This window comes from Acipenser ruthenus, chromosome 2 (genome assembly GCF_902713425.1).
Source record: "Acipenser ruthenus chromosome 2, fAciRut3.2 maternal haplotype, whole genome shotgun sequence".
NCBI lineage: Eukaryota > Metazoa > Chordata > Actinopteri > Acipenseriformes > Acipenseridae > Acipenser > Acipenser ruthenus.
The window spans coordinates 67271231-67284479 of NC_081190.1; positions in this window are offsets into that span (position 1 = coordinate 67271231).

Genomic DNA, 13249 nt, shown 5'->3' on the forward strand with positions numbered 1-13249 from the left:
CCATAAATCCATATTTTGGTAAATAAACTAATTCTTCTGCATATACATTTTCAAATAATTTCATAGTTTTTTTTTTTTTCTACTTGAGCTGCATGAAAGGGTCTATTCAATGAATGCACTGTTTAGACCATATAAATATGTTTTTTATGTAACAAGTTAATGAAAATCAAACATCTAACTGTCTCTTTAGTGTGTGTGTGATTGTAAAATAAGTAAATCACCAGGGAGGAGGGAACCTATTTTAAAGATTTAAAATAGGATTACGATTCACTCTAGTCTAGTTAAATTGAATAGACCCCAATGATCGTTAGTTTAACAGTGCAGGCAAGTTGTGTTTGTCTGTGTTTTCTGACCATAGATATAGATGAATGTCATCGCGGAGAGGATATCTCCCCGTCCAGCAGGTCCTGCAGAAACACTTTCGGCTTTGTGGTCTGAATGCTACAGGGGAAAAGGAAGTGCAGAGGTATTCGATTACATTTCGATTAATCTTGAATTAAATAACCACCTTTATTAACATACAAAATCTCATAGATTTCCAAAAACATTGAACCCAACAATGGATGAAGAATATAATTAGACTAACAATAGCACAGCCTCATCCCTTGGTGCATCCCAGTGCCACCTGCGGAAAAACAAACAATGAAATAATAAATCTATTGTTCATCCCGGTGAACAAAAATATTAAGGAGAGGAGCATCGTATACTCCCCTCCCCCCCGTCCAAACGAGGCTAGGAGTGAGGTGGTGGTGGTTGGGGCGGAGGTGGTAATTTGAAAGCACGGCAAGACTGAGTTTGCGAAATAGGTTTATATATCTGTGACAGAAATCGAATGATTGTTGGTGTTAGATCTCCCTCCCGGCCTGTGAGGGTTTTATGTAAAGGGAACAGAGTACCCTGGACTGGATGGCCTGACAATTCATTCCCAGGGTTAGGCGTAAGTCGGCCATCTAGAAAGAGGACAGAGCAACGGTACACTAAATCATCAACCAAGAAGAAAAACGATGTGGCAGCCGCGGACTGGAGGAGCGGTTGCACTCGTTAACCAAGGGGTCATGGTTGATGGTATATAAGGGGACGTAGCGAGGTGATCTTGTCCTTGTGATGGTTACGCTAAACCAAAAGTGTTTTGTTTTGTCTGTCTCGTCTTTAATATAACTATTTGTTTGTTATTAGATTAGACAGCTAACATGATCCAGAGCTGTCGCTTAAGGCCAGCACTAAACACGGACAACGCTGCACATTGTATCATGAATAACTTATACTTTACCACAGGCACTACAGCACTCACTTTGGACTTATGACCGTGTTTGTGTTTTGTGTGTATATCCTGGATTACTGTTTATTATTTACAGGACTGCAACACATAATTATTCACTGTGCAATACACATCGCTGTGTATTTCCAGCCCTCCTTTTTGTTTACTGTTTGGTCATCAGACCGTTTGGAATTACAAAATAAAACTGAAACCATTTCACCGGTACTTTATTGTTTGTCTTTCTTGTTGGATGACTGCACCTGCACTGCACCTGTTCTACACCTGAGCACTAATTACTACTTTGCCACAATACCTTATAGGTTAATTGGAACTTGCTGGTACTAAGGTTGTAGATTAACCAATGAATGTACCAGGCACTATAGATTTCTTGCCTGAAAACTTCACAATCTTTAAGGACAACGAGCTGCATCACCTGACTACCATTCACACATATATACACAGTATATATATATATATACCTTCTTAAAATACAGCCTAGCATTTTCAACTAGAACTTGTGGCAATTTGTCAAGTTTTTTTTAGTGGGGGTATAAATAAATAGCCACCGTCTGCTCAGCAAACCTTTTTGTCAAAACCTAAGCAGAAACTGAGACCATGAGGCCTGGTGAATATCAAAAGCCAAGAATCTGATGTCAGTCATGATACAGTATCAATGTAACTTCATACTGCCATCCTGGCAAGGGTTATCATGTAGCATGTTGATTTGAGTCACTCTTCAAATAGTTTGTTGTTATCTGTTAAGATTGGGTTGTGACACGTAGCAGGTATTTCAGCCCAGATCGAGATCGGGGGAAGAAAAGTGCTTCAAATATACAATGATTCCACAACAATCAATTAAAGGGCACCATTTAAAAAAAAATAATGATAAAAAATATATATATCTCCTAAAGTCCAACATTCACTGCCTCAAAGTGGCAGGAGAGTGACAACAGGTTCTCAAGATGAAGTACAGTGGGGTCCCCGAACACTGACAGGTTCAACCATGCTGTGAAAACTTGAGTACCATACTCAGCTAAAGTGGAAGGGGCACTCACCAACCCGCCTGACCAGCGTAGTGAGTTATGGCCAACCCCCCTCATGATGAAAGCACAGACAAAAACAAGGCCCTCATTCCCCGGAGGCTGGACTGTCGCCAACCAAGGCAGCAGCCGGTTAGACATGAAGGCAGAGGGTGTTAAGAATCACTAGGTTACAATTTTAGGCTGCCACAGATCATTGACCCTGGCTACATACAACTGCAGATCTCTTTCAGGTGAAGCAAGTTTCAAAGAAGTATGAATTTCAGGTCATCCAAGTATATGCACCAACAACAAGCTATTCGGATGAAGAAGTCAAAGATTTGTATGAAGAAGTACAAGAACTACACAAAAAGGGAAGAGCCACTATAAGTTTATCATCGGTGACTTCAACGGCAAAATAGGAGCCCAACAAGAGGATGAAAATTCAGTCTGCAAATTTGGCCATGGTGGCAGGAACAAGAGAGGCGACAGACTAGTTGAATTTGCAGAGACCAATAACTTATTCATCATGAACACCTTCTTCCAGAAGAAACCCACCAGGAAATGGACATGGAGAAGATCCAATGGAGTGAAGAATGAAATTGACTACATACTCACCAACAAGAAGCACACCATACAAAATGTCTCAATTCTAAACAATTTTAAAACAGGAAATGACCACAGACTTGTAAGATGCAAAATACACCTGAACAAATCACTGGAGGGAGCTAAACTTGTGAAGACGAAATCCAACAAAATTGACATAGAAATGCTCCAGAAGCAAAGCCTGGTGTTTCAGCTGGAACTGAAGAATAGATTCAGAGTTTGAGAGCTGCAAAAAGATGAAGCAATCAAGGTAAACTAAATATATCAGGAAGTGATGCAAGTAATTGCATAAACAGCAAAAAAAACATCGCTGGAACACACGCTGGAGTAAGAAATCTGACCAGAAGATCACTCAGGAGACAAAAGACCTCATGAAGAAAAGAAGGGAAATTAAACAAACTGCAGCTCTGAAGTCAAAGATTGAATACATTGAGCTCTGCAAGACAGTAAGAAAGCGCATTACTGAGGGTACACGGCCGTTCAACTGTAGGTTGGTAGAGAAAACTATTGAAAACAACCAAAGCATTAAGAAAGCAAAACAAAGACTAATTGTCGGGAAAAAACAGATTTTAACAATCAAACAAGAGGACGGGACTGTCATCAAGAACTGCAAATTGATTTTGAAGAGAGGCGAAGAAAATGATATCAAGATGAAAAGAGCAACGTAGCAGATGACAAAGACGAGATGGAAAAAATGCAACCCGAGGAAGAAGTTCCAGGTGTTCTACCGGAAGAAGTGAAACATGCTATCAAACATATGAAGACAGGAAAGGCACCCGGAGAAGATGGCATAACGATTGACATCGTGAAAGAAGGAGGTGAAGAACTGACAAAAATACTGTCACGTACTTTTACAGATTGTATTAAGCAAAAGAAACAGCCAAATGACTAGAACAACGCATCAGAGATCCTTTTATATAAGAAAAGAGATAAAGAAGACCTCAAGAACTACAGACCTAGTAGCTTGCTTCCTATAATGTACAACATTTTTACCAAGATACTCACCAACAGACTTCAAGATAAATTTGACTCTGCACAATCAAACGAGCAAGGAGGATTCAGGAGTGGATTTAGCACAATGGATCATCTTCAAGTTGTAAGGCAAGTGATTCAAACCAGCAACAAGTACAAACTACCACTTTGCTTGGGATTATGAAAAAGCCTTTGACTCTGTTTACACAAGAAAAAAACAAGGAATTGAGAAAACATACAGAGACTTGATCAGCACCATATACAGGAATGAAACATCCACAGTAAGACTCCATAAAAACAGCAACAAAATCAAGATTGAAAAAGGAGTTCGTCAAGCAGATCCGATTTCCCCAAAGCTCTTCGTGGCCACCCTAGAAGACATTTTATAAACAATGGATTGGGAAAATAAGGGGCTGAAGGTCAATGGAGCCTACTTGGTTCACCTTTGATTTGCTGACAACATCCTCATATTTACAACGTGCCCAGAAGAATTACAAACAAGAATACAGAACTACACGAGGCTAGCATCAAAGCTGGTTTGAAAATGAACCTGAAGAAGACTCCAGTCATGTTCAACAAATATACCACTTCACGGGCAATTGAAGTCAATGGCATCAAGCTTGAAGAAGTCAATAACTATGTATACTTGGGACAGTTAGTTTCGGCAACGGAGAACCAAATGTGCGAAATCAAGAGAAGAGCAAAAATGGTCTGGCGTGCCTTTGGAAGATTAAGCATGTTTCTGAAAGGGAAACTACCCTTAGCCTCAAGAGGAAAGACTTCGACCAATGTGTGCTGCCAGTGCTAACTTACGGATGCGAAAGCTGGACCCTCAATGCAAAAATGACTCAAAAATTACAAATGACTAAATGGAATATGGAAATATGCATGCTGGGAATAATAAGAAGAGACAGGAAAAGGAAAGAATGGATAAGAGTGCAAACAAAAGTATGCAATGTTATTATAAGAGCAAAAAAACTGAAATGGCAGTGGGCTGGACAGCAAGAAGAACAGACCATCACTGGACCATGGAGATACTAGACTGGATCCCAAGAGATATAAAGCGACCAAGAAGAAGATCTCCAGGAAGATGGCAAGATGAAATTAGGAAACACGCCGGAGCAACGTGGATGAGGGACACAGCAGACAGGCTTTTGTGGAAGAATCTTGGGGAGGCCTTCATCCAGCAGTGATTGAAAAAGGCTGATGATGATGATGATGATGATGATATATATATATATTAGAGGTCGGCACGGGTATCCAAAAAACAGGGTTTTAAATTACCCGGCGTTACCCGGGTCCCTTTTCACTACCTGGGTTTCGATTTATTCATTTGAGAATATGACAATACAGTTGTAAGTGTTAAAACACGCTTTTGCATTAAGCCTTTTCTTAACTGACAGGATATCATTATTTTACAGAAAACAATAATAATAACTGGAAACAAACTGGAAACAAAACAACATAACAATATCCTGTTGGTTTATGTCAGTGATAACTCTGTGATCCATTAATAATAACCGTGTGGCTTCCAATACGGAATGCTTTATCTACAGTTATTGCGCAGATATAATTTCTTACCAAAAGATAAAATAAGTAGCCTATATTTAAAAATAAATAAGCAAATAAATAAAGTATTGTAAATGGTGTACCCCAGAAAACCGTAAACATTTTTATTTTAGTAGATCAACTAAGAAAAAGCATACACACTCCAAAATGCGTAAGGTGCAAAGTACAAAAATAACTCAGTATGAGAAAAACATTATGAAATAATAACATAAGAGGTTTTTGCTTTAATAAGAAACAAGAAGTATTGTTACACAAAAACTGTTAAGTTTAAAAGTGAGACAATTCAATGCAGGCTATTAATTAATTTTATAACCTCAGTACATGCATGACATAAAGGGGGTACATTGATCTGTTAAGATCTCCTCCAGTATTCCTACTCTGGTAAACAGTAACATTAGTTATTTTGCAATACCTTTAGAGGCCATTGTGTGCAAAGGAACTGCTTCCGGGTAATGTTTTGTGTAATCTACAATCCCCAAAATATACTGGTGCCTCCTAGCAGATTTTGGTAGCAGTCCAAGATCCATGGCGATGCACTCAAATGGAATTTCAATGGCCGATCCAATGCCTCACCTCTCTGGGTAAGCAGCGTTGGTAGTGATTCAAGACAATCGTGTCGACGACATCCCCCAATGAGCTGGTTTCAGGCTTTAGCCATTTCCTCACCATATGAATAAGGTCAAACATCTGTGTTCAGGGTGGTTGTGCTGCTTGATAGGTCCACTGGTGGACTCGATGAGGCCTCACCACACTGGTCACTCCGAGCCTTTCAGTTTATCATAATCGTGTGCATCTTTCAGCTCCAGATTGAAGTAAGCTTTTTGAGCGTCTCCTGCAAGGTAAGGTGCAAGGAACCCCGCCCACTGTTCTTTTGGCCATTGCTCTCTCTCTGCCGTTCTCTCAAATGTAATCAGGTATGCTTCCACATTATCTTTCTTGGCCATCTTCTGCAGATAATGGTTTACGCTTTTTTGTGAGTTGATCGGTGGTGTTGTTCCTGTCTTTGTCACCATCTCTCCCAATTTGCCTTTCCTTGCTCTTCTCTGAGCATTTGGTTTGTGATATGTTGCGCTTGCAACGCCTCTTGATGCATTCACATAGCATCTTGGTGGGCTGTCTGCTGTGCCCTGGTCACCTCTTGTTGAGCTGTTACCGCTTGTAACAGTGCCTGTACAACTGCGTCCATTGTCTTCTCGGTTTTTTGTGTCTGTCTAACAGTGTGCCTGCATTCTCCACCACATGTAGCAAAGCAGTACCCATCTGCATAAAACTTGTACACAAATTGGCTCAGGAGACAAGACATTTGTTTTGAGACAGTAATGGAGGTAAAACAGGACAGTACATGTATGTTTATTTCTCTGTGTTCAATACACAGGGTTGTTGGGACAAAGCAGAAGTCTGGTACACAGTTCAAGTTCTCATACAAAGGTGGGTCAATACAGGCAATAGGGTTCTCGAAACATTCCAGGGTCATACACTGCTAATCAATAGTTTTCTCAATAATCCTTCTCTCCTACCCCACTCCAACTCCACACTCTCCAACCTGAGTTTGAGAGTCAGCCCTCTTTTTAAGTAGGTGAACCACGCCCTTCTACTCCTAACAGGTGCGTCGACCACACCACGCCCTCCTGCTAAGGCTTCTAGGTAGTGCAGTTCCTGCAAGTGGCCATTTTGTGGATTGTAGTTCATTTTGGGTCGGCCATTTTGTGGCCGGACACAATCCCCTTAAAGTCTCCGCCCTCCTGTATTTCCCATCAGTCACCCATCAATGTTTCTTAAAACTAATTATAAACTGTTTTATGTTCTAATTATTAGTACAGCCGAAAAACTGGTTTACATGGATGTCTGTTTTTGGCATCATCATCATAGTTATTTAACAGACTGCTGGGAGATGCAGAGCCTGATTCAGTGTCCTCAATAAAACTGAACATGTTTTGGTTTTACTGTATACATACTAATGTACTTTATTTTGCCCATCTGTTTTTCAGATAAAGACGAATGTCTTTAGGGAACTCATCGTTGCAGTCGCTGTATCAACACTCTCGGGTCCTACATGTGTAAATGCCAAGAGCGGTTTACTGGAGACGGATTTACTTGTCAGGAGCAGAAAATAAATCAGTCACTAAGGTACTCATATTACCGATATAAGCTATCTAAAAGAAAAATCTCAACGAAAGATTTTAGCTCGGAAAGTTAAGTACAGTACTGTATTTAAGCAGTAACATGAATACTGTCTGTATATTTAATTATTAGCTAGTCTAATAATTTTCTTTTACTTCAGTACAACGTTCTGCAAATTGAATTAATTTATGAAATAAAACAGGGATTTTTTTGTACATGAATGCTTAATGTGAATTGGCTGATTATTTCTGTTTATTTAAAATGTTAATTATATAGGTATATCAAAATACAGAATCAAGCCTGGTCTTCATATAGCTTCAACTCAAGAGTTTGATATTCATGAAACTATCCTTGGCAGTTGTTGGTTTATTTAACACCACTCTAGGATGTTTCATGCTTACAAAACATATTTAATCTATCAAAATAATAGACTAAAACATTTTTTGTAATAACTCATGAGTTTACATTACCAGCTTCCAGAATTACTAACCATAAGTTGTTTGATACTACAAAAACAACAGCATTCTGCATTCTCTGTACCAGGTGAGGAATGTTAACAATTTTGAAACTCATTTTACATTTGGTCTGCATGTTAAATCTATTACTGTCTAGACCAGGGGTTCCCAAAGTGTGGTAATGCTGCAATACAAAACAAATGCTTACAAACTTTGCAGATATCAAGCTTAACACTATCCAAAACTATCCTAAAATAAATCGTACTTTTGTAATTAAACTTGGGGAGAGTCGTGTTAATTGTGATATCCAATGTTCTGAATTTATTTATTTTGGCACTGGTGTTTTGGAATAAATTCAGATGACTGAAAAAAAACTGCATTTTATTAATTTGAAAACATTTGTATGGCATTTTTTTTTTTCAAATAAGGAATTCCAGTAGAAAACTTCATTTTTCTCATTAAGTGCTTTTCACATTACGCAGGGTTTTTTTTGGGCTTAACGTTATTATGTTAATGAAAACCACGACTTATTTTAGGATAGTATTGGGAAGTGTTAAGCCTGATATTCGCTAAGTTTGTAAGCATTTGTTTTCCAGTCAAGCATGTTAAGCGTTTTAGGATGTCTCCATACACATACACGTATGGCTGGTTTCACGGACCCTGATTATTATTATTTATTACTATTTGTTTATTTAGCAGACACCTTTATCCAAGGCAACTTAGAGAGACTAGGGTGTGTAAACTATGCATCAGCTGCAGAGTCACTTACAACTGCGTCTCACCCGAAAGACGGAGCACAAGGAGGTTAAATGACTTGCTGAAGGTTACACAGTGAGCGAGCTGGGATTTGAACCAGTGACCTCCTGGTTACAAGCACTTGTCTTTAACCACCGGACCACACAGCCTCCTGATTAGTACTAATCCTGGACTACCCAATGTTAATTTAGGTAAGGTAAACCAAGATTAAAGCTAATATGGGTCTCTGAAACCAGCAAATCAAGCATAAATATTGTAGCGTTCTGCACAGGCAGGCAGGGAAGAAGGAAGACAACACACTGAAATCAGTTCCAAATATTTTATTTCAGGACACGAATCTCTGGCACCCACTCAGAGACCACTGCTGTCACTGCTTCACTGCTTTCTGGAACACAACCAAATCAGGACAGCAACAACAACACATAACTGGCGGCACAGCACCCTTTTATAACATAGCTACGCCCCTTTATGTTAATCGAGTGCCGGAGCTTTAAATACATCGCATTGGTCCTCTGCCTCACACCAGGACCAATGGGCACAGACAACCAACAGCCAATTACAGGGGAGACACAGACAGCACCGCACACTCAGGTTACATTTACACATAGACACAGAGACAGGGTTATACAAGCAAACGGCGGGAAATACAGAGCGGGAAGGGAACACAATACAGCGGGAAATACAGTACGCAAACACGGAACACAGTACAAAACATAATTGCACAGATCGCGACAGTATGTTATATTTATTGCACATCCCGCTGAAACGCAGCTGCCGCCTGCAAATTAGAAGGATAAACAAGTCATGAGCGGAGCAACTATAGTTTGCTTTCACATTTGTGATGTAGTTGTTGGCATCACAGATCACACACTTCTTGCACGTTGACAGAATAGGTCCCCTTACGATTTACGTAGAAGTGCCTATTCTGTGTTGGTGCGTGTACTTTAGTGCTACAGGCAAACAGCGTGTTCTCCGCATGTCTCCTTCCAGGTCAGCCTGAAGCAGTTGGTAGATGTCAATGATTGTTTGTCCGTTGATGAGAAACTGCTGCATACATTGTGTCAGACAGGCTCAGAAAAGACAGATTACTTTTAAATATTTGGGGACGTCTCCTCCTCCTCTCTGTCTGGCCACAGATAAATTATTATTATTATTATTATGTATTTATTTCTTTCTTAGCAGACGCCCCCCCTAACTTACAATTGTTACAAAATATCACGGTACAAAGTATCACATTATAAAATATCATATTTATCCAGTGAGCTCTACATATTTCTTGTATTTCTTTTTTTTTTCTCTCGCTCTTTTCTTTGCCTGCTTCCCTATAGACCATGTAATTTGCGCACAGTTTAGATCTGGTTTTCACATGTCAGTTGAAACGCAAACATTAACACTGTTGATGGTTTGCTAAATTGCTATATTTGTATGTAAATGAGGACACTCCCCTAAGGTTCAGCGCTAACGATGACTTGCCGAGTGGGCACTAAAGCATGGTTGCTAAATCACATAGGTGCGCCTGATTTTGGTGCGCTAACTGTCCGCAGAAGTGTTTTGCGATTGCCTTAGTATAGGGGTTTGCGAACGTTGCTAAATAGGGCCCTTGGTGTTGCAGTTCTTTAGAAACTGTATGTTGCTCTATGAACACAGTAACACTTTACATGATGTTGAGTAACTGGAAGGGGAAATTGCATATACATTACACACACAGTTCCAATAATGTTCTACAATAGCTAATTTAAATTCATATCCAAACCTCTTATAAAACACCTGTTCTTATGAATTGTATTTTTTGTAATAAAATATTATGCATTATTAAAACCAGTAAAACAACAGGACATAGAACATACTTCCTACTTAATACATAATAAGCCTGTATTAAAATGAAAATGCTCAAATATTGCTGTTTGTGTAAATAGTTACATTTTACATAAATAAAAGCATTTTATTCAAAAAGTAGAATGCATTGGTTTATATAACTAAATTTTCTATCATGAATCAGTATTATTAGAACACAATTACCTTTAATCTTTTCAGAAAGATCCGTAATCTGCTTTGTCCAGGCTACCAACCCCCTCAAGAAATACAGTTTCGGGAAGACTGTTGAGCAACACATACTCAGGCATTGTAGATACTTTAAAGCAAGAACTAATGTCTGCATCACATGTTGCCATTACATTTGATCTGTGGACCTGTACCAAAAATCAGAAGCAAATTCTAGCAGTAACGTGCCACTTTGTTGACCAGAAGTGGAATTTGATTTCAAAATACATTGGCTGCATTCCTGCTGATGAAGGCCATACTGGAGAGAACATTGCCTTCTCAGTGCAAAAAGTTTTTTACTCCTATGATTTAAAGCAAGTCGTATGTGCTGTTACTGACAGTTGTGCCAACTGTACGTGCCTGCCAACTTCTTAAGTGAAACGGCACCCTTGTTTAGCTCATACATTGCACCTCTGTCTGCAGGAGATTATCTTTCCCAGGCTAGGAAAGCGTGTGTTACTAGAGGAAATATCTGCAGTGATTGAAAGATGTCGATCCATAGCCACACTTAAAACGTCACCTAGTTCTTGGAATGCCTATTCAAAGGTGTACCTGGCTGAACCTGGATCTGAACCAGTGAAGATTCCGAGAGACTGCATTACAAGATGGAACCCACGCTTGCCAATGATTGAAAAGGTAAGCCAACAAGTGGAGCAGTTAAAAATTCCAGCCTTGAAATTGAAGAGACCAGCACTAAACATTGCTGCTGAGGATAAGATACTTCTGGAAGAAGGGAGTGAGATGCTTAAGCCATTTCAAAAAGCAACCACAACTCTTTCTGAGGCAAAGTATCCTACAGCATATCTCATCGTGTCCACAGTGGTTAGAATTCGCAGAGAACTTGGCAAAATTGAAGTGAAGTCTGAAAATGGATCGAAGATGAATGACTACCGTTTGAGTCAGATCTCAGCAAGGTTATCAAGCTTCGAGAATGACCTTCATTTGTCAACATTCCTGGATCCGCAGTTTAAAAGCCATCTCTTCAACAGTCAGCAAAAATAAGCTATTATAAAAGTTTTGTTTGTTGCATGTGAACCTCCTGAAAGGGATGCAGTTCCAGCCAAGAGAGCACGTCCATGTGGCAGTAAGAGCATCAACCAGCTTTCTGACAGTAGCACAGAAGACGAGGATGACTTTGCAGGATCTGCATTAAACAATGAGTTGAAGGTGTATGTAGCTGAGAAGAGAGAGCCTTTGGACTCAAGCCCTTTGGATTACTGGAGGAATTTCAAAGATTCCTTGCTTTTGTTAGCACAACTGTCACATCGTTTCTTTTGTGTGCCTGCAACATCAGGACTGTTCTCCAAAGCAGAGGATGTACTTGCTGACCCAAGAACAAGGCTAAGTTCCACAAATGTTGAACAAATAATATTTCTGAATCAAAATTTATCTTTGAGCTGGGACTCAAAATAAATTACATTTTGCAGGAATTTCCTTGGCATAACACAAAATAAAAAAGGGGCAAAACTCAACAAAACCTGTTAAAAAGAGAAAATGTATAATATAGGGCATGGGTTTTCAACTGGTCCTGGCGTACCCGTGTTTTTTTTTTTTTTTTTTTCAGCTGAGCTCTTAGTTACTTTATTGAACTAATAATTTGCTAATCAAGGCTTTTATATTATTTTCAGCTCTTAAACAGTTTTGGATGCCAAGTTAGAACAAAAGTTTGAAACCTAAAAGTTGTTTTTAGTTAAAGGGAAAAAAGGGGTCAATGTCGATAATACTGTTGATTTTGTTGAATATTAGCCAAAAGACTTGTAAAAAATAAATAAAATAAAACCAGATTCTCACTTGTCTGTTTTACTGAGAAACACAAACAACATTAAAATCTTAAATAATATGATACTATGGTAGTCACGCATAGGTTTTTGTGGCTCCGCAGCCAGAGCCAAGTAAAAGCAGCTGGAGCTGGAGCACTGGTATTGAGCAGCACCGGAGCGGCTTCGGAGCTGGAGCAGAGGCTGCTGGAGCCAGCCTGGAGCTTGAGCTGAACCACTGCAGCTACTCCGGAGCACTGCCAACGCTAACGTGAAATCCAGGTTTCATTGTACGTATATTTCTGAATCTATACACCAAATCACTCCAGTTTGTACAGGCAATTAAAGATTAATTTACAGACGCTGCATGACTACCTGTTTCTGGTCAGTCAAAATAATGAAGAGGTTCATGGTTCATAAAATGGCAGCACTATCCACAAAAAAAACACATAACCAGTTGTGTTTCGTATGATGCTGATGCACAAGTATAGCACTTGGGACAGTAACTGCTGTTTATGAGGCCTAGATAAATGACCTGCTGTTTATGAGGCCTAGATAAATGACCTATTAGCATTTTAGTGAGACAAGTGAGAGCATCTGTATCCCAGATTGCAAATACAAACAGTGCATCTGTATCCCAGACTGCAAATACAAACAGGAAATCTGGACCACTGCGTCATTGGAAGGCTAGACTTC